The following is a 21,699-nucleotide window of genomic DNA, read 5'->3' on the forward strand; positions in this document are numbered from 1 at the left end:
AACTGAAAAATTAATTGTATGTGTTAAAGGTGTACAAAGTAATGTTTTCATGTATGTATACATTATAAAATTATTGCCACAGTAAAGCTAATTAACATATCCTTTACTTCACATAATTAACTATTTGTGTATGTGTGTGTGTGGTAAGAACATTTACATCCTACTTACTGTCTTAGCAAATTTCAAGTACACAATGCTCTATTATTAACTATAGACTCCATGCTGTACATTAGATCTATAGTACTTATTTATATTGCATAACTGAAAAATTATATTCTTTGACCAAATCTCCTCATTTCTCCCACCATGTCCTGCCAACTATCATTCTACTCTTTGCTTTTATGATTTTGACTTCTTTAGATTCCACTTAAAAGTGATATTATGTATTATTTGTCTTTCTGCATCTGCTTTATTTCACATAATGTAATGTCATCTAGATTCATCTATGTTCTTGCAAATGGTATACTTTATTTTTTCTTAAGGTTGAATAATGCTCCATTATATGTATATGTTACATTTTCTTAATCCATTAATCCATGGATGATCACTTAAGTTGTTTCTGTATCTTGATTGTTATGAATAATGCTGTAATTAATATGGGAGTGAAGATATATCTTCAATATACTTACATCATTTTCTATGGATATAAACTCAGAAGAGAAATTGGTGGATCATGTGATAGTTCTATTTTTAATATTTTGAGGAAGCTCCATTCTGTTTTCTGTGATGGCTGTACCAACTACAGTCTCACCAACGGTGTACAACCATTCCCTTTTTTCCATATCCTTTCCAACAGTTATACTTTGTTTTTTGGATAACAGTCATCCTAATCCGTGTAAAGTGATATCTCATTATAGTTTTAATTCTTAGTTCATTGATGATTAGTGATGTTATGCATCTATTCGTATATCTGTTGGCCATTTGCATATCTTCTTGGGAGGATCATCTATTCAACTCCTTTGCAGTACAATACTCACATGAGGCTGAGCAGTGGCAGTGAGTCATAGATTCCAATCAGCTATACAGTCAGGAGGGTAAACAACCAATACTGTACAAGTGTACTATGTTTCCAGTATTTTTATATATTGTGTTCTTGTCATATTTAAGGTAGGCTGCACTAAGCTATATATTTATATATATATATCTTAAATCAAAAGTGCATTTAATAGCCATATATATATATATTTTTTTTCAACTTATAATGATTTTATCAGAGATGCAACCCCATCATAAGTCAAGAAGCATCTGTACGTGAAAAAGCCATATGTAGCATATCCCTTATGGCTCCTTTACAGAAATCTCCCTTGCTAGGCTCTCTTTCAAGAGTTGTGCTTTATTTCAAAATAGTCAAGGGACTGAAGAAGTGAAATTGATAAAAGAAAATTGCTATAACTCAAAATGGCCTTATTCTACAATATATTTGATTTTCATCCTTTCCTCTGTGAGCTAAAATTATCTTTCTTAGTGGCATGTTTTATGCTTATTACATATATTTAATAAAATACTGCAGGAGACCCTGCATTGGTTTACGATACTGGTTACTCACTAAAGAAGTCTTCACCATACCAACAGCTTAGAGCACTGTAGGTTTTGCCCTCCAAGGACATGAAATCTTGTAAGATTTAGGGGTAAAGACTATTCTTTTTGTTTGTGAAGCAAAAGAAAGCTGTTGTAAAAGAATAGATGGGAAAAGAGAACAAAACACCTTTGGCGAGAGTTCATATAGAAGCAGAAGATATGGACATTAATTTCCCCAGCCTCTTGGAAAGCATCCCAGTTTAAATATGACTGCCACAAGGACTTAAAAGTTTGTTAAACTGAATTTCTGCAGTAATAGTACAAGCTGAAAATAGAAAGTTGTCCCTTCTAAGACCCAGTAAAAATTCTGTAGTTATGCAATCTAAACAAAAGTTAAAGGAAGAAAATCTGTTGGTCAACAATGGAAAAGACTTTCTCGGAAACTCAAAACTAAGATGCTGGTGTGATTTGGGGAAACAGTACAAGGTAGAGATATGGTTAAATATAGCCCCAAAATTGTGGACCCAGCTGGAAGATATAAACAGAACTGTAATCTCAGTCTGGGGAACCATCTGCTTCAGTGGCTTTCAACCCAGATTGCATATTAGTATCAGAATCCTCTGAGGGCTTTAAAACTACCAGTTTCTAGGACTCACCAGAGATCAATTAAGTGAGAAGCTTTGTCATCAAGATCTAGGCATTTGAATAATTGAAAAGTTTTTCAGGGATTTTAATGTACAGCATAGATGAAGAACCACTATTTTATATAATTTTGATCTAAGAGAATTATGCAATTGAACAAGATTTGATAAAATTTTAAAAAAAAGATATTGCTGGTAATTTTGAGATACTAGAAAATGGAAATTAATATGAGTATAATAAGTATTATCATCAACAAATTGACTCACCTCACCCACCTTAAAATTTTAGAAAATTAATAAAGATTAAATTTCCTTTCAGGGTCATTCTTCCAGAGCAGGAATTGACTGGAGGTTAGGGCTGGAGTCATATTTTTATAGATGTACAGTGTAAGCCTTTACTTTTTTTCTTTGTAATGCAAGTGCCTGACTTAAGCTTTGGTTGCCATGGCATCCATTTTGAAGAGGCATGCATTCAAAGATGCATTTATTTCAATGAAGCCTATCTCAAATAAACACATTGCCAGCCACAGAACTAAATAAGGAGACTTGTAGCCTCCCCACACTAAGGCTCCTTTGTTTTAGAAATATTGGTTGATTTCAATAACTGACATTTTGGGCTACTTGTTTTTTGTTTTATGTTTTTCTCTGCCCACATCTAAATCCCCTCTCTTATGTTTTAGATTCACCAATAAAGCGCAAGTCCGCAAAACCCTAGTAATCTCCAGGTCATGTAACTAATAAACCTGTATCTTCTCAAAGTTTTCTAATGGTTATTGTTGAAGCATGTTTTGCAATCATAATAAGAACCACAGGGCTGGTACAGTCATAATATTGGTTATCAATAGGCTGAGATTAATACAAAACAAATGCTACATCAAAAATTTCGGCAAACATTTGTGCAAAATTAAATTTATGGCAAAATTAATTATAAAAGAAAAATATGAGCTGCAATATTACAATGGTGTCATTGTTACCTCCATATGATAGAATATAATACAATTTACTAAATGACATTTTCATATGATATTCAATGTAGTTCCTAAAGCATGAATAATTTTAAGACACTATATAATACTGCATATAAAATACATGTATGTATATCTGTGTACATAAATATGCATGTGCGTATATTCATATTTTTTCAAAATGTTCACCATAGCTGTTGATTGATTTCTGTTATGTATAGGTTTAATATGATTTCAAATCCACTTGTTTATGACTTAAGTAAAGTTATTTTAATCCATTTCTTTATGACAAAGATGAGAAAATGTTGCCTTAATATAAGAATAAAGTAAGTGGTGCCAGGATGTCATCATTCCTCCATTAACCTTCAGAAATGAAGCTGCTAAGGGCCCTTGCTGGAGGCTTATTGATAAGAACATGAGAACATGTGGAGAAGCAACTATGGTAAGAGGATATTTACACTATAAATACTGATAGTTAGTGAGGTTTGGGTCAGTTGACTCTACACTCACCTAAAAACTCTCTAAAGACTCTTGGGCATTTTGTCTTGTCTTGACAAAGCACTCCTCCTAGACTGTGGTAATAAACCACAGTGGCCCTTGAAAGAGACCAGCCCACTACCAACATTGGCATATTCATTCTCTAGAAATATGCTCTAGTAACAGGACTTTTTACTTCTGTGCTGGCAGCTGATAATCAAACCTTCGATTGGTCACTGGCTTTCCCAAATAGTCATTTGTTTAGATTGTGTTATTTCTTTAATTTGACTTATTAAGAGATATTATCTTGATACAATTGACTCATGAAATTCCCACAGTGAACTTGTGCTAAAAAATCACTGGCAGAGACAACTCAATCTGAGTACAATTTTGCTATCTCCCACAAAACAAGAACAAAACAACTTATTTTATTTTCTTGCTATATTTCTTTATTTTACTTTCATTTTTGAAAGGGCAATAAGAATATATTATGTGGAATATTTCATTATTTAATATTTTTCAAAGACTTATTAGGAATGACAGATTCTGGTGGCTCATTAAGTGATATAAGTTTGACATTTTAAAATAAATCTGCCGCTATCCAGGCTGTTCAATAAATGCTAAAATATATGCAGGTCTCTAAAACATACGCAGTATATAGATATAGGTGTTCAATAATTTTAATAGATAGTTATCAAATACATACTTATAGTAGCTCATATGACTCAAATTGCTATTTGTTTTCTAAGAACAGAGTAAATTAAGAATGTAGAATTTTTGAATAAAGTATTCTAAGATACAATAGATTATTTTTATTTAAATAATAGTATTTCATCATTATTAATAAGTGTTTTAATTTAGATAACATAGAAGTATAATAGAAAAATTTGGGAAATTTATAAAAGCTGTAAATACAAGAAAGATATAATAACTACTGTTATTTTTGTATATTCCCTTAGAATTGACTTTAGAAACATACTTTAATCTGTTTTATTAAAGTGTAATTTATGTAAATAAAATTCATCAAATATGTGTAGAATTTGATGAATTTTAAAAATCTATAGTCATATAAGCACCACCACAATAAAGCCATAGAACATTTACCTCATCCCAATTCTGATTCTGATGGAATTGTATGGTATGTAGATTTTTGTATCTGCTTCTTTTATTTAGCATAATGCTTTTATGAATCATTTATGTTGTGTAAATTCATAGTTTATTTATTTTTATTAATAAGCAATATCACATCTTTTTGGTAGTCCATAATTTGTTCACCCATCTACCTATAGATGGGCAAGTTAGTTCTTTCTAGTTTTTTGTCTGTTATTAAGAAGACTTCTATAAACAACCTACTGTAATCTTTTCTTTAAACATGTTTCATTTTTCTTAGATAAAAGCCTAGGAGCATAATTTTTAGGTGACATGGTAAGTATATATTTGACTTCACATAAACTACCAAATTGTCTTTCAAAGTGGTTGTACCATTTTGTATTTCTTCTGGCAATGTGCAAGTGTCTTAGTTCCTCCATATCCTCATCAACCGGTAACATTTTCAGTCTTTTTTTATTTTTCACCATTTTAGTGAGTGTGAAACGGTATCTTATCAGATTTTTAATTTATATTTTCCTAATAATTAATGACATTGAATTATTTTTATGTGCTTATCTCTACTCATATAGCCACTTACATATCTATTTTGTGAAATGTCAGTTCCAATCATTTGTTTATTTAGAAAAATTGATATTTTTCTCTACTTGTCATTAAGTTGCTGAAGTTCTTTACCAGATACATTTTTTGGAAATATTTTCTCCCTGTTAATGACATGCTTTTTTATCTTCTTAATAATGTCTTTTGAAAAGAAAATGCTTTAAATTTTAATGAAGTTTAATTTAACAATTATCAAATTATCAATATTTATTTTTTTAATGCTTTATGTTCTATTTAAGAAATCTCTTAATATCTTGGTCACGAAGATTTCTCCTATTCTTTCTTCCTCATTTATATGGGCTATCTAATTCCAATACTACATAATTTTAATAATGTGAGAATGGGTCATTTACAGGTAGTTGAGGAAGAGTAGTATACGCATGGCAGGAATATTCTTGCTAGGCAACTCAGAAACAATGGGATGCAGGAAGTGTTTAGGTAACAATCCCCTGCCTGAAGTCCTCTTATTTACTGTACTCAATTCAAATTAGGCTATTAAGACTAAGCAAACATTCTAAGTTTTCCTTCCTGAAGCAAGTTGTTTTGTCTGAATCACATGAGCAGGAAAGGGGAGAGGGTCAAAGCTTCTTTCTGAGTCTTCTGTTTCTTAATAACCAGCTTGAAATCAATATCTCAAAAAAGCAGTTTCAGAGTGGCAAAAGTTTGGTCTCCTTTAGTAGCTTTATGCTTTGTATTTCTTCCTATTTTTGTATTGCACAGACTAGAATCTAAAATACAATGTTAAATAAATGGTGATAGCATACAATATTGTATTGTTCCCAATCTTAGAGAAAAATGTTTCAGTCTTTCACCATTAAGTATCATATTAACAATAAGTGTACTTTAGATGTCTTTTAATATGTTAAGGATGTTCCCTTTATCACCACTTTTCTTCTTTAAATTCTAAATGTGTTGAATTTTGTCAAATCTATTTTGTTAATGATATAGTTTTTATTTTATATTGTTAATATTGTCAGGCTAAAAAAATAATTTTCTTCTTACTTTCTAGGTTTCTCTAGGTATGCTTAATAACCAAATTAACAGGCATAGATTAACAGAAGAGAATCAAATTTTAATATGCACACAAAGGGAATTCACATAAGCATGAAAATTCCCAAAGGTAGTGCAGGAAAATTGGGTACATATGACATTTCGACAAAGAAGAAAAGGGGAGAATTGAGTCATAGATTTTAAAATTGAGAATAGGCGATTCATAGGTAATTCAAAAAGAGTGGAAAACACATGCAGGCAAATTTCTACCAGACAACCCAGAAATAATGAGATCCAGTGGGTGATCTAGCCACTAGGCCCTGTCTGGAGCCTGCTGATCCACCATACTCAATTCAAAATAAGCCAAGACAAATATCTTAAGATTTCCTTCCTGAAGAGGTCCTTTCTAACTGAATCTTTGAGTAGAAAAAGGGGAAAAGACAAAGGTCTTTGCTGACTCTATTTCTTAATACTAGCTTAAAATCAATATCTCAAAAGCACAAATTTAGGGGTGGCAAAATTTAGGGGTGGCAAAACTTTGATTCCCTTAAGTATGAGTTCTCTCTCTCTCTCTCTCTCTCTCTCTCTCTCTCTCTCTCTCTCTTTTAGTAATATCTGAAATTTTTATTTTGTTCAAAAAGCAATAGTTCAAAGATTTTATATATATATATATATAAATAATAGTGACATTGGTTAACAAAATCCAATTAGTTTCAGCTGTACATTTTAGCAGTAAGGCATATATACAATTACACTGTGTATTCACCTCCCATAGTTAGATTTCTTTCTGTCGCCACACATTTGACCCCTTTTACCCCATCTACCTCCTCCCAACTCCCCTACCCTCTGGCAACAACTAGTCTATTGTTTATGTCCCTGAATCTCTGTTTGTTTGTCCTATTCATTTGTTGCTTTTAGGTTTATATCCCATATATAAGTGATACTATGTGGTTTTCAACTTTTTTTTTGTCTGGTTTATTTCGTTTAGCATGATTATCTCAAGGTACGTCCATTTTGTTGCAAATGTCAGTATTTCATCTCTTCTTATGGCTGAGTAATATTCCATTGTATATACGTACCACATCTTTTTTATCCAATTCTCTGTTGTAGGCAGTTTGAATGCTTCCATGCCCTGGCCACCATGAATAATGTTGCTATGAACATCAGTGTGCAAATATCTTTTCCGATATGGGTCTTCAAGTCTTTGGGATAAATACCTAGTAGAGGGATTGCTGGATATTATGGTAGTAGATCAATTCTCAGTTTTTTGAGGAACCTCCATATTGTTTTCCATAGCATCTGTACCAAGAGTTCTTTTATTCTATTATATTGTATTACATTGATCTCTTGACTTTATATTGACTGATTTTAGAATGTTGAACCAACCTTGCATGGGTGAAATGAACCCCACTTAGAGTTGAGATTATTTGTAAACTAGAAAATAAAGGATTCCAAAGAGAAGTCTTACAGAAACAGAGAATGTGGTAATATCTGTGGATTAACGATATAAATGATGTGGAAGCTGTGTAGCAGTAAAAGTATTAGAGTGAGTAGGATAAAAGTATAAGGGTAATACTTGAAATAGGAACTATCCGCTAAAGGTATTTTGAGGATAGGCCAGTTATAGGTGATGACAAAATCTGAGGTGGGTTCTAGAGATTAAAGGAAGTGGTCACTGGAGATGAGGTCATGACACTCAATGGCTAAGATGGTAGAGAGATCATACACTTAAATATAATTATTATCAAAAAATGATGGTGATTGTGGAGTAAAGAGAAAGTCTCAAATCCAGGAGTGAATGTATCCGATAAGTAAGAAATGACCATAAAGTGAATAGATGTAACAACAAGGAGAAGAGTATGTCCTAGGACTTGAGTAAACAAATTTCTTTGAAATGTCAGACTGAAACTCAGACAGGTTCAAAGCTTAAAAAAGTTGAAATATATTTCTACAAAACTGATTTTTGCTCCATTTCATCTTGTATAGCCTAACAAGAAATATAATGGTATTATTTTACACTAGTTACTTACACATGGTGGATAGACAAGTTCATCAGACAGAGTTTCTAAAACAATACATTTCCTGAGTGTCACAGTGAGACTTGACATCACTTATAAACTTCTTAATCTTTTAGCAGGAAATGAAATGGGATATCTCTTGCAGAGTTAATCTTTTTAGTAAATCTAGTTAAGTTTTCTTCCCTCCTTTCTTTGGAAAAAAGGCCCTCTCCCTAAAATTCTGATAATTGCCAGGTGCCCTGGTAACTCAGATCCTCTGGCTACTGATTAGGGTCATCAGCCCATTGATAAGCATAAATTGTGGTAGGTCATTCAGGGACCTTAGAGTCTGAGGAGGGAGGGGACTTTACGCCAAGGTCTTTCTTTTTTAACAAGCCTGTTTCCCTTTACTCACTTAATAGGCAAATCAATAATTAAAATTAATAGATATATGATTTAAATAATAAGTCTGTATTTTCTTTTCCTTGTCTAGGGACTGAGGTGGCACTTCAGCAGGAAACCCAAGACTCCACCCTGACTGAGGCAGAAAGGGAAAGAATTCCATGAAACTCTTATAGGCAGGGACTATGGCCATTCTCAGCAGGAAGCAGATACAGAAGAAGAGACCTCCTGCCCCTCAACATCCATACTAATAATAAGGGGGTTCATGGCTCTTAGAAAAGAGGTAGGCAGGAAAATTAGTTATGAGGTTTCTGGTCTGCCTGCAAAGACACTGAGGTCTGCCTGCAAAGACACTGAGGTCATCCTATTTTAGAAGGGGTTTGCCCTAATTCGCCCACAATTAAGCAAGCAAGAAGACATCTTTTTAACTCATACGAAGAAACCATTAGGCAGAGATGTAGGTACCAGTTTAAGCCAGTCACTCACACCTGCACAATGAAGATTTCAATGACCTTCAACTCACCTGAGTCTCATTATACCATCATTATATTATGATGCATATTATGAAGTTTATTAATATCATTATAACAGACTGAATTCTGGGAATGAACATGCGCAGAAAGCAAAATGATGAATCACTGAGTCCTGTCAAATTTAGTTGTCAATCAAGGAAGCCTACTCCTCTAAGAAAAGTAACCATGCACAGCAAAAAGGGATAAAAACCCCAAAGGTTTTGTTACCAGGGCTTTTGAGCCATGCTTCCCTTGCCCAGACCCACTTCCACGTCTGGAAGTGTACTTTCCCTTTTAATAAAACTTTTCTTTTCTACTATATTTCAATATCTTGCTCAATACTTTGTTCAAGACATTAAGAACCTGGACAATATGCCGGGAGGGGACCCGACTGTCTGGTAACAACAGCAGTGGAGCAGCCTCATGATGGCTCATGAGAGGTGAGTTAAATTATAAGAAGTTTTCAAGTCAGCAATGAAACACTCATTATTAAAAATTAAATTATATACACTTATACTTTAAGTAATTATATTAAATTAAAACTAATAAAGACTCAAACTCATCATTATAATTTTCTAATCATTTTACTACATTGTACTACTACCTCAGTTCTTGAGGTTATTTTCTCTATTGTATCTGTAAAGTTTTAAAATTATATATTTTGCTTCTGCACATTTCTTCCCAACTCTGCATTTAGTTATATTATATTAATAGCTTAAAAATTTATCTTAGTTGGAGTATTTATCTCAAAAATTTTCAGCTGCTACAAATCAAGATATTTTATATTGTTTTGCTGATCTTCTAGGGTTATATAAGTAATAGAAAACTATTAATAATGTAGATGAAACTTTGTTTGTTGTACCTGTAGCTATTAAATTGTGAGCATTACAAAAGTTTCGAAAATAGTTTTCCACGTTTTGAAAGTCATTATTTGACTTAGCAAAGTCACACATTATTACAAATGAGTACAGTTCTGATCTCTGTGTTATTTCATTTTATGCTACTTATTAATATAAATAAAAACAAATCAACATCCAACATAGATTTGAGAACTTTGTTTTGTCTTAGTTGGCTGGAGACACACGAGTTCAGCAAAAAACAACAGATTCTTCGAGAATCAATGGTGATCTAGAATTTATAGTAAAGGTCGTGGTGCATTTTATTATTATTTATGAATTATGTGCTGCACCCTTTTAATAAGAAAGTTAATGGTCAACATATGAATATTACATATGTGCATATATATACATATATATTATATAAAAATAAATGTGTATTTATAGAGATATATCAGAAATGGTTATTAAACATTTACCAGCACAATACTACTGCTAGTGTATAGATAATAAAAAGTTGTCCAAGTGGCTGTGTTTGGAATGCTGATCATTACTGAAATAAAAGAATTGGGAGAAATTATAGCATTAATCATCCGATTCTTTATGGAAGCAGAATTCTCTTCTAGCACTGTGAACCCAATTTTTAATTTGTTCCTCTGTTGGCTTTGTCAGGGCTGTCTTCAACTATATGGGCCTATGCTCTGCCTTCGAAGTATGAAATCTGAAGCTTTCTCTATCAGCAAACTGGCTAATTATAACAGCTCCCTCCAGGCCTGGATATATAGCAGGAAGAGGCAGTTTTACTTGAAGCTCATAGGAATTAAATACTACAGCCATGCTACCCTGAACAAGCCCTAAAATCGCATCAGATCTCAGAAGCTAAGCAGGGTCGGTCCTGGTTAGTACTTGGATGGGAGACCACCTAGAAAGACCAGGTGCTGTAGGCATAAAAGATTTTTCCTTAAAAAGGGATCGTGAAAGACAAGGTCCCTGCAATCTGTGAGGTCAACCAAGGGTTGCTTTGTTTAAAAAAAGTTAAAAATAAATAAAATATAAAATGTTCTATTGTGAATAAAGGGGAATGTATAAAAAGTGCTCTGGAAAAAAAAAACTTTTTTTTTCTTACGGGGAGGCAGGATTTTATTGTTTTGGAAAAGCTCTCTTTTTGAGAGAGAGAGAGTGTGTTCAACAAGAACCTTGGGGCCTCTGATGATGAAGACATGGCATGATCCATGAGGATATAATGCTTATTAAGTCATAACTTTTATGATTCATGCTGGGACAATTTTCATGATTAGAACAAAGACTACAGAACCGAAGTCACATCAAAATAACTACAGTTCTTTTTATTTGCATGTCTAGAATATCATGATAAGTCACAAAATATAGTATTTCTTAAAACTCCATTTTTTTTTTTTCTATTTGGTACCTTTAAATGCTGAACATGGCTTCTGATGATTTTTACTCAAAATCTCACCAACAAAAAATTAATGCTCTCTAGAATTCCTGTCTAAAAGAAGGGAATATAGAATATAGACTAATGGAAAACTACAGCCTGGACCCAGAGTGCCCACGCCAAAATCTTGATTTAGTCACTTAGTAGTTTGGTGAATGATTGTGATTTCCTTATCTATCAGGATAGTAATATCAGCACACAACAATGGTCTGCTATCATGGTTAATGAAAAAGTTAAAACAGAGTTTAACATATAGTACATACTTAAGTAGCATCAAATAGTATGTACCTTTTCTCCTTTCCTTCTGACTGGTGAACAAATTCTGGCAAGGAGATGGGGGGAGGGAAGCAAGATTTAAAGATAGAGATTAACACTGAGAACCTATATAAAATATTATTATTAATATCTTCACTATATATATATATATATATATATATATATATATATATATATAGAAGCCCATGGGGAAAAAAATATGGGTGAATTTTAAAAATGGAAGAGTTCTTGAAAGAAAAAGAACTTTCTCTTTACTGATATTTATACTCTGGGATTATGGTCAGCATGGAGAGGCACATTGCTATAAAATTCTTCATCATCAATCATGTCCATGTCAAATATCTCACTTTTTGTTAAAATTTACATCACTTTCCAAAATACTATATTGGATTGAAAGTAAGCAATAAAGAATGCTTCAATTTTTTGCATCAAATGGTACATGTGTAATATACTGCTCTCCTTCCTCCCATCAAATATAGCCAAATCACCCACTATGATGGGATCTCTGACCCAAAGATTATATAACTTTATTAATGCACAAAATAATATTTCTAAGGTCACATGAATCTGGGCACAAGGGTTAATATGCCTGTGTTAAATTTCAATGTTTTCATATCCAATTTTTAAATAGTGTACTAACACCTTGGAGAGGGAGATTTTTAGTTTCTGCTTCCAATTTACACTAATAATTGATGGCTCATTAGCAACTCTGTGGAAACATTGCAAAACACACACATGCAGGAGAAAAACAACTAGATGTGACAGGGAGAATAAAGTCTATGTCAATCATATTGAAATCTATTACATTCCAAATGAGAAGTTAGAAAACACTTTAAGTAATGCATTAGCATAAGCAAAAAGAATCTCACAAATTATGCTTGCTAATGACATTCATAATTTTATAAAATCATAAAATAAACAGATGCTTCATTTTTTTCTTATGCCTATCCAAAATTTTATTTCTCTTAAAATATACTTGTTCAAATGCCACTGCCAGTTTGACTGGAAATGCGTTACGTGATCATGATTTTAGACTATTAGATACTATGATGAAAGGTAATAATAAATGAAAAGTATTTGTTTTTTTAGGTATTTGAAAAATAAGTTTTACCATTTTGGTAAGCTTGTTTCAAGGAAGTATAAGAACCTGTTGGAAAAAAATTTTGAGAAATCCATTTTTTAAAGGAATAACATGTGAGAATATTTTGTGACAGTATCTGAAATTAACTTGAAAGGCGTTAGGTAGCTAATAATGCTGTAGTCAAATTCCTTTTCTCAATTATACATGTGAACAAATTACTTTATGCTTGTGAGGAATTCCAGTTACCAGGCAGTGGTTGCTCTGAGTAGAATATGTTATCATAACAGAATTTAAAAGTTGGGAGGGCAAACAGTGTGGTAATATTCATTTAATGAAAAATAAATTGACATCTTATTTTGGGATACACTGCTCTTTTAATTCCCTCTGCCATAACAATAGTTTTAGTGGTAAGATTAAAAAATAGCAGGTAAAATGTTCTTTAAAATGTGAAAGAAAACAGGCTCTTTCTTACTGTTTGATTATTTGAGCATGAAATTGTGGCTTACTCCCAAGTTCATCTAAATCCATGAATAAAATATGTAAGGGTTATCTGAAATGTTCTGATATTCACATTTATAAAGGAAATTCCTCTGTTTTGTCAAGGCATATGCTAAATAAAGTGTAGACAAAAGATTAAACTTGCAAGGTTTTCTGTTGGTTGGCCTCCCCCTCCAGCCTTTCTCCTAACACGCTCCTTCCACACACTCACAATTTAACCATGTTACAGAAATTACATTTCTTCAAATGTCATCTATGCCTGGGTTATTGGCACTGCATTTTCTTGGGTTGCTTAATCTACCTAAATATCTACTGTCCAGGTCAACTGATGCTTACATTTCTTCTTCAACCGATTTATTCCAAGCCTTCATTCCAGACTCAACTTATGTACTGCACCCTCCAAAAGTAGTGTCATGGACCATGGCCTTCTCTTATAGAAGATAAATTATCCTCAGTGCATCTTCTTTCTGATTTAGTACCTATCGCTCTATATTGTAATTGTCTATTTAGTCATTTATTTCTCTCATGAGATGGAAGTCTCTGAAAGATTATGTTTTACATCTCGATATCCCTTTTAAAATCCATAAATAAGAGACTGATATACAACTTTCATCTCCTCCTTTCACTTTGAGAATTTCATATATTCCCACAACTTTAGCATCCATCCGTTTACTGAAAGCTCTCCAATCTAAATATCCCAGCTACATTTCTCTCCTGATTTGTAGACTTAAATAATCAAAGTATATACTGGAAATTTCCATTGGGTTATATCATAAGCTCTTTAAAATCAACAAGTCCAAACAGAACTCATCTTTCTTTCTAAAATCCAAACTGAACTCTTTTCCAGTGTCTCTGTCTCAGTAAATATTACCACGATCTAGGGAGAAAAGCAAAATGAATAAAAGACTGGGTTATAAAGGAACCAGGTATTCAAACTCTGGTATTTATACTAACTGTATAATCATGGATAATATTTACACCTTGTGTTTTTCTTTTTTTTCAGCTTTATTGAAATATAATAGATAATTAGATGCTTGTATTTACATTGTGCAATTCAATGAGTTTTTTTTTTCAATTATAGTTGGCATCCAATAATATACCAATTTCAGTTGTATAGCATAGTGATCAGAGATCCACATAACTCACAAAGCAATTACCCCACTAAATCTAGTATCCCTCTTTCCTTACATATTTATTACATTATTAACCATCTTCCCCATGCTACACTCTAGATCTCCATATCTGTTCTGCAACTATCCATTTGTACTTCTTAATCCCTTTGTCTTTTTTCACCGTCCCCTCCAACCCCTCTCCAAACTAGTAGCCATCAAAATTCTCTATATCTATGAGTTTATTTGCACTTTTGTTGTTGTTTATTTTATTCTTTAGATTCCACATGTCCATGAAATCATATGATATTTGTTTTTCTCTATCTGACCTGTTTAATTCTACACAATATCCTCCATGTCCATCAAAGCAATATCTTTTCCCATCCCATTCCTTTTGGTCTGTGCGTGTCTTTTCATCTGAAGTGAGTCTCTCGTAGGCAGCATATGTAGGGGTCTTGTTTTCTTATCCATTCAGCCACTCTATCTTTGGGTTGGAGCACTTAATTCTTTTCCGTTTGAGGTACTTGTCGATAGGAACGTAGTTATTAACATTCTTTGTTCATGTTTTTGATACGCTTTGTTTTTTCTTCTTAAAGAAGTCCCTCCAACATTTCCTGTAATACTGGTTTGATGTTGATAAATTTCTTTAGCTTTTTTTTTTTTTTTTTGTCTGAGAAGTTCTTCATCTGCCCTTTGACTCTAAATTACAGCTTTGCTGGATAAAGTATTCTTGGTTTTAGTTCCTGGGTTTTCATCACATTGAATATTTTGTGTCAAGCCCTTCTGTCCTGAATAGTTTCTTTTGAGAAATCAGCTACCAGTCTTATGGGTGCTTCTTGTAGGTAACTAACTGCTTTCCTCTTGCTGCTTTTAAGATCCTTTGTATTTAACCTTTGGCATTTTAATTATGATGCATCTTGGTGTGGACTTCTTTGGGTTTCTAGTTTTGGGGACTCTCTGAGTTTCCTGGAGTTTTACATCTATTTCCTTCACCAAGTGAGGGAAATTTTCCATGATTATTTCTTCAAATTGCTCTTCAATATCTTTTTTTTTTCTTCAGGTACCCCTGAAATATGGATATTTTTATATTTAATAGTGTCCCATAGGCTCTTTAAATTATTATTATAATCTTGGCTTCTTTTTTCTTGCTGTTCTGATTGGGTATCCTTGGCTTCCCCATCCTCTACATTAGTGGTTCAATCTTCTTTATACACTCTGTTGATTCCTTCTAATATACTCTTCATCGCAGATAATGTGTTAATCATTTCTGACTGGTTCCCTTATGTAATTTCCATTTCCATTTTTATGGTTTGTTTTTCTCTTTGTGAAAGTTCTCACTAAATCCATCTACCCTTCCCATAAGTTAATTAAGAATCTTTATAATGAGTGTTCTGAACTCTGCATCTGTTAGATTGCTTGACTCCATTATTTCTGGATCTCTGTTCTGTTCTTTCATATGGTTTCTGCTTCTTTGTCTCTCCATTTTGGCTGCCTTTCTGTGTTTTGTTTCTATGTACCAAGCAAAGCTCCTAAGTCTACCGGTCTTATTAGCATGGCTTTGTGTAGTAGGCATCTAGTGACATAGTCCTGAAGGGATTCAACTGCAGGCCAAATTTAGCCCCAGCCTATGCCCCCCTGGGTCCATCTGTTAAGATTCAGCAAGTAATCCACGGATGCCGTGCTTATAGTTGCCCCAAAAGGCCACACCATAACTGAGGCTAGCTGTCACAATTGTGAGTTTTGGCATTGCTCAGTAAGGAGAACTGGACTGGCTGAGTACACGTCAGGATGTGGCTTGGGTGGGGCTACAAGTTAGGGAAGGTGGAATTTCAAAGAATCCTCTGGGCAGAGCAATCTCTGTTATCTAGTTTGGTGATATCTCAACTATGACTGCACTGAGTCTGCATGCACACTGGGAGTAGGGAGAGCTCAATAGAGGAACAATGGATACTGCCTGCACTTCTGCAGGAGAAAGAGCTTTGCCTCCAGCTCTCTCTCCAACAACTTAGTGTCCCCCCGTAAGTCTCTGGTGCACCCTCCACTCCCATGCAACTGACCCGACGCTGGTGCTCAGAGGGAGCACGTCTATCACTGCGAAAGTCCACTAGGGGCCCTGATCCCTTTAAGAGATGTCTGCGGCTGCCACTGCCATAGCCTATGTCCCACTCAGCCACTGGGGACCAGGCAGCCTAGCATCTTCGTCCTCTCCTACCTTCTACTGTTTCAGGGTCATTATTTCTCTCCCAAGCTATAGTGCTTCTGTTTGTCTAGGTCCCTGGAGACTTTCCCTGCTGTTTTCTCCATATTTCTGTCACGGCTTTGATTTAGTCACAAGAGGGATGAACAAAGCCTCTATCATCTATGCCATTTTCCCCTCTCCTATGCCTCATATTTTTTATGTGAAAGATAAAAATAATAATCTCTCTCTCAAATGATTATTGTGAATTTTTAAATCAGTACATGTAAATCACTTATAATACCGTATGGCAAATAGTATGCAGCTCATAAATATTAACCATTATTTCAATTCATCCAGTTACTCAAGCTAAAATCCTAAATCATCTCTAGATATTTTTTCTTTCCTTTACTTTCCATATCTAACATATATATGTTATATGTAACATTTATATAATACACATATATAATATAAAATGATATAATTATAAACTTGTCAAAATTATTTCTGTCTCTGAAACTTCAACATATCTCACAACCTTTATTGTCTGACTTGAAAGCCACCATCATCTTTCACCTGTTTTACTCTTTACAGTTCTCTAAATCATACTTTATACTCAAACTTTCCTTTCTAATCTCTTCACCACATTGCAGGCTAGATGGGTTTCACGAACACCTCAACGTATGGCTAAACCACTTACAATCTTTCCATCTTTCCTCTTAAGTTAATACAAGCCTAAAATATTTACCTTGTCTCTTGAGTTCCTCCAAGATCTGGCATTTGCCTATTTTACCCTTTTCTCTAGTTGTTTTTCCTATCCCTGCCTCTTTTTGCCCTGCTCTGTCTACATGGAATTTTATTCAATTTCTCCAAAACACCAGATTCTTGCTCATGTCTCTGACCTCTTAGCCTTCATATCATGCTGTTCCTGTTTCCTGAAACACATTTCTTTCTTCCTGTAGAAACATCCTAGAGCACTAAGTTGTTCATTTTCTTACAGCAGCCCATGGCCCCCTTGTTACTAAGTGTGTGTGTGTGACAATAGGCCACACTAGAATGTAATAGTTATTAAGCAGAACCAATATATTTTTTATTTCCTCTGTCCTGATGGTGACTACCTAATTCATAGTGAAAATTCAATTTAAAAAATTGGATAAGTTAATGGATCTAAATAGAAGGTCTTTCCAGTAAATGATCAACTAGTATCTACTGAATAAGTAAATAAAATATTGTCGTTTCTCTCTAAAGAAAATCCTAGTGAGTAAAAACTGCAACTATAATAATGGTTCAGTTATGTACAACATGAGATTAAGTATTTGATGTAACAAAAAATACAAATATAAGAAACAATTCCTTATATTTAATTTTATTTCCCAGTAATATTTAGACCTCTGAGGACAATATACTTTCATTAAACTCAGGAAACACCCTCTGACCAAAAAAATCAAAGATTGTGGAATTGACACCCTTGATTAAAAGTGAGGATATAGTGGTCTCTGTTTCTTCATGTAAGGAGTTTAAAAGTCACTATTCCATCCTAACAGCAGGTAAAAGCTGAATAAACTGAAAAACCAACAGCTTTTTTTGGATTCATTAACAGAAGAAGGGAGAACACAGAGCAAACCACTGTCCCTAAGACTGGAGAGACAGACAGGCAAATGCCAGAAGTCGTGGGTTCCTGGAGCAGACATACAAGAAGAGAAACCATGGCAGAAACCAGCACCGGACTGGAAAACCTGAACTGTGTTTGAGGAATTGCTGAAGACTCAGCGTGGACAACCCTGAGAGTTAAAAACTCCAGGGGATCCAGCCATGTGGAGGCCTACAATATTGTGAGATTTACCTCGACGAGTTTGACCAGGTTCTAGCAGTAAGTATTAGAGAAAGATCCCCTTGGACTTCTGGTTTGAAGATAGGAAAAGGAACCATTTTTAAATATATCAGAGCACTCTGTTCTTCTTAACCAGACCAACACTCAGGAGAAACTAGTTAACTGGAGGCTAGCCTACTTGGTATTATCTGAGTCAAACTGAACTAAGGAAGGGGAATGCTCAACTCTAGCTCACTTTAGCCATTCTATGCCACCTGAGGAGGAGGACAGAATTGAGAAATACTTGTGAAGTTGACAGTTCACAGGCATAGGCTCACTAACAGACTGAGACCTCGTCATAAGACTAGAGAATACATTTCCTCTTGCCAAACCTCAGCACCACATTAGTGAAGACCTATTTATAGTAGTTCCTTTTACCTAGTATACATGCACAGCTACCAAGGAAAAAAATATCAAAAGGCACAGTTTGAAGAGACAGAACAAGCATCAGAACCAGACATGGCAGGGATATTGGAATTATCAGATCATGAATTTAGACAAATTCTGATTAATATGCTAAGGCCTCTAATGGACAAAGTAGATAGCATGCAAGAACAAACGGACAATGTCAACAAAGAGATGAAATCCTAAGAAAGCGCCAAGAAGAAATGTTAGAGATAAAAACTGTAATAAAAATGAAGAATGTCTTTGATGGGTAGACTGGACATAGCTGAGGAAAGAATATCTGAGCTAGAGGGTGTATTAATAGAATCCAAGAAAACCAAAAAGCAAATAAAACAAAGACTTAATAAAACAGAACAGAATATTCAAGACTATGGGACCACTGTAAAAAGTGTAACATACACACATGAGAATGCCTAAAGGAGAAGAAAGAAAAAGAAATAGAAGAAATATTTAAAACACTAACAACTGAGAATTTTCACAAATTAATGTCAGTCACTAAATCACAGATATGGGAAGCTCAGAGAACACAATGCAGGTTAACTGCCAAATAAACTACACGTCAGGGGAGCATTTTAAATTACAGAAAATCAAAGATAAAGAAAAAAAATCTGAAAAAAGCAAGAGGAAAAAAACAACTTACCTATAGAAAAATAAAGATAAGACTTAACAATCGACTTCTCTGAAACCATGAAAGCGGGATAAGAGGGTAGTGCAATATTTAAATTTGAGTAAATAAACAAATAAACATCTACATTTAATTCTGTACCTATTAAAATTATTCTTCAAAAGTGAAGTAGAAATACTTTATCAGACAAACTAAAAATAAGGGAATATTTTTCCAGTAGACTTGCTTTATAAGACCTGTTAAAAAAGTTTTTAGAGAGAAAAAAAATGTCATTTAGGTCAGAAATTCAGATCTATATATAAGGAAGAACATAAAGAAAGAGTAGGTAAGGGTAAAAGTAAAAACTTTTATTTTTCTTATTCTTAATTGATCTAACATAACACCTTGTTCACAATAATAGCAAACAATGTATTCAATTATATATGTTTATGAATATATCTTATGTGTATATTATATATATATGCTTATGCATATCTACATATAAGTAAAAAGAATGACTGCAATGATATAAGGAACAGCAAGTACTAATTAGAATTATTTTGTTATTGTAAGGTATTCAGACTACTCATAAGTGACATAGTGTTATTTGAAAGTAGACTTGGATTAGTTATAAATGTATATTGCAAAAACTAGGGCAACCACTGAAAAGGTAAAAATAGGAGTTTAGCTATATTCTAAGAAAGAAGAAAAATGGAAACACAAAATATTTAATTAAAACTACAGAAGTGACTATGTAACATAAGGTAAGAAAAAAAAACAATGATTGGATACATAAGATAAAAATAATGAACAATAATTAACGTTTATTGTGTACTTACTGTATACTGAATACCACAAAAGCTTTTTGTATGTTAAACGTTTTAATTTAAATTAATTTAATTAAAATCTACTATAATGATACCTAATTTTACAAAAACAGTGAAAGACAGGTGATAACCATATAATTATCATAAGAAGGATATTTGAAGAGCGAAAGGATAAGAGTATTGTGTTTTCAACTTCGAGAAGCACCTACATTTAAGAGATTTCTATCGCCTGTTGGAGGAAAGCTCAGTCACTGAAGAAGAAGAACAAAAGACCAGATTAGAGGAAGAATCAGGAAAATCAAGTGTAATGAAAATAAAATAAAATGAGAATAATTTTGATGAGAAATTTTATGGCCAAATAACATAAATAGTGTACTTTGAAATGCTGAAAAATAATCTAATGTTGTAAAATTCCATTCAACTAAAAGAAACTTGATAACATGTTTGACTTAATTTTTAAAGAAAATCCACTAATGGGCACGCTAAATTAAAATACTCTATATTATTTCATATTACTCAAACCATTAGAGGTTTTTTTTACATTATTGATCTTTTATCTAATTTATTTAATCTTTTACCCTTGATATTATAACCTCATACCCTCAAAGTTCATTCATTGTTTACTCCATGAAATACAGAATTTCTGCAAATCTATCTGTGGGCAATAAGCTTTTTTAAAAAGTATAAAATCTCTGCAATGTCTAAATGTTGTTTTTCCATTTCAAAGTACAAAATTCATGAAGCAAAGATAGGGTAATTTTTTTTTAATAAGCATGAAAATGTAATGACTTCCTTTTTTGGAATTAAATATACTCATGATTATTTTCCCTGGGAAGAAAATCAAGATTGTTTCAGTATGTGTTTGCCATCATGCTAATCTGGGAAAACTAATTACTTTGTAAATAGTTGATCCTTTGTCATGTTGTATATAACCTCTTGGGTACAAATTTCCTGAGGTAAATATTTTATTGTACTTAGGGAACATGATTGAAATACGTTATTTGTGAAGTTATTAATTCTGTTTTTTGTCTATGAAAGGTATTTTGTATTTTATGAAAACTTGAGTTTACCTTCTGCTTCATTGTCTGTTTTTTATGTTGAATTTAAGGCTTGTAATTATTTAAAGGAGTACTTTTTAATAAGCTAAATATTATTTTCAGTAAGAAGAAAGCATTGTGCACACTAAAATTACTTTTAAACATGCTTTGATTGTTAGATTCTTTTAAGAAGGCATTTGGAATTGAATGAAAAGAAAGACAAAATTAAAACATATTAGAAACTTTTTTGTAAGTTCCTGAATTGGCCACTTCATCACAATCTACCACTACTAATGAGAATTATCTAGAGTCAAG

At 33.2% G+C, this 21,699-nt stretch overlaps 1 pseudogene; it reads left to right on the top strand.

Moving 5' to 3' along the window:
- Window positions 1-10,870: 10,870 nt before the first annotated feature.
- On the top strand, window positions 10,871-10,992 carry LOC118602190 (annotated as a pseudogene).
- Window positions 10,993-21,699: the final 10,707 nt, after the last annotated feature.

The sequence above is a fragment of the Rousettus aegyptiacus genome, unplaced genomic scaffold, assembly GCF_014176215.1.
Source record: "Rousettus aegyptiacus isolate mRouAeg1 unplaced genomic scaffold, mRouAeg1.p scaffold_m13_p_4, whole genome shotgun sequence".
Lineage (NCBI taxonomy): Eukaryota > Metazoa > Chordata > Mammalia > Chiroptera > Pteropodidae > Rousettus > Rousettus aegyptiacus.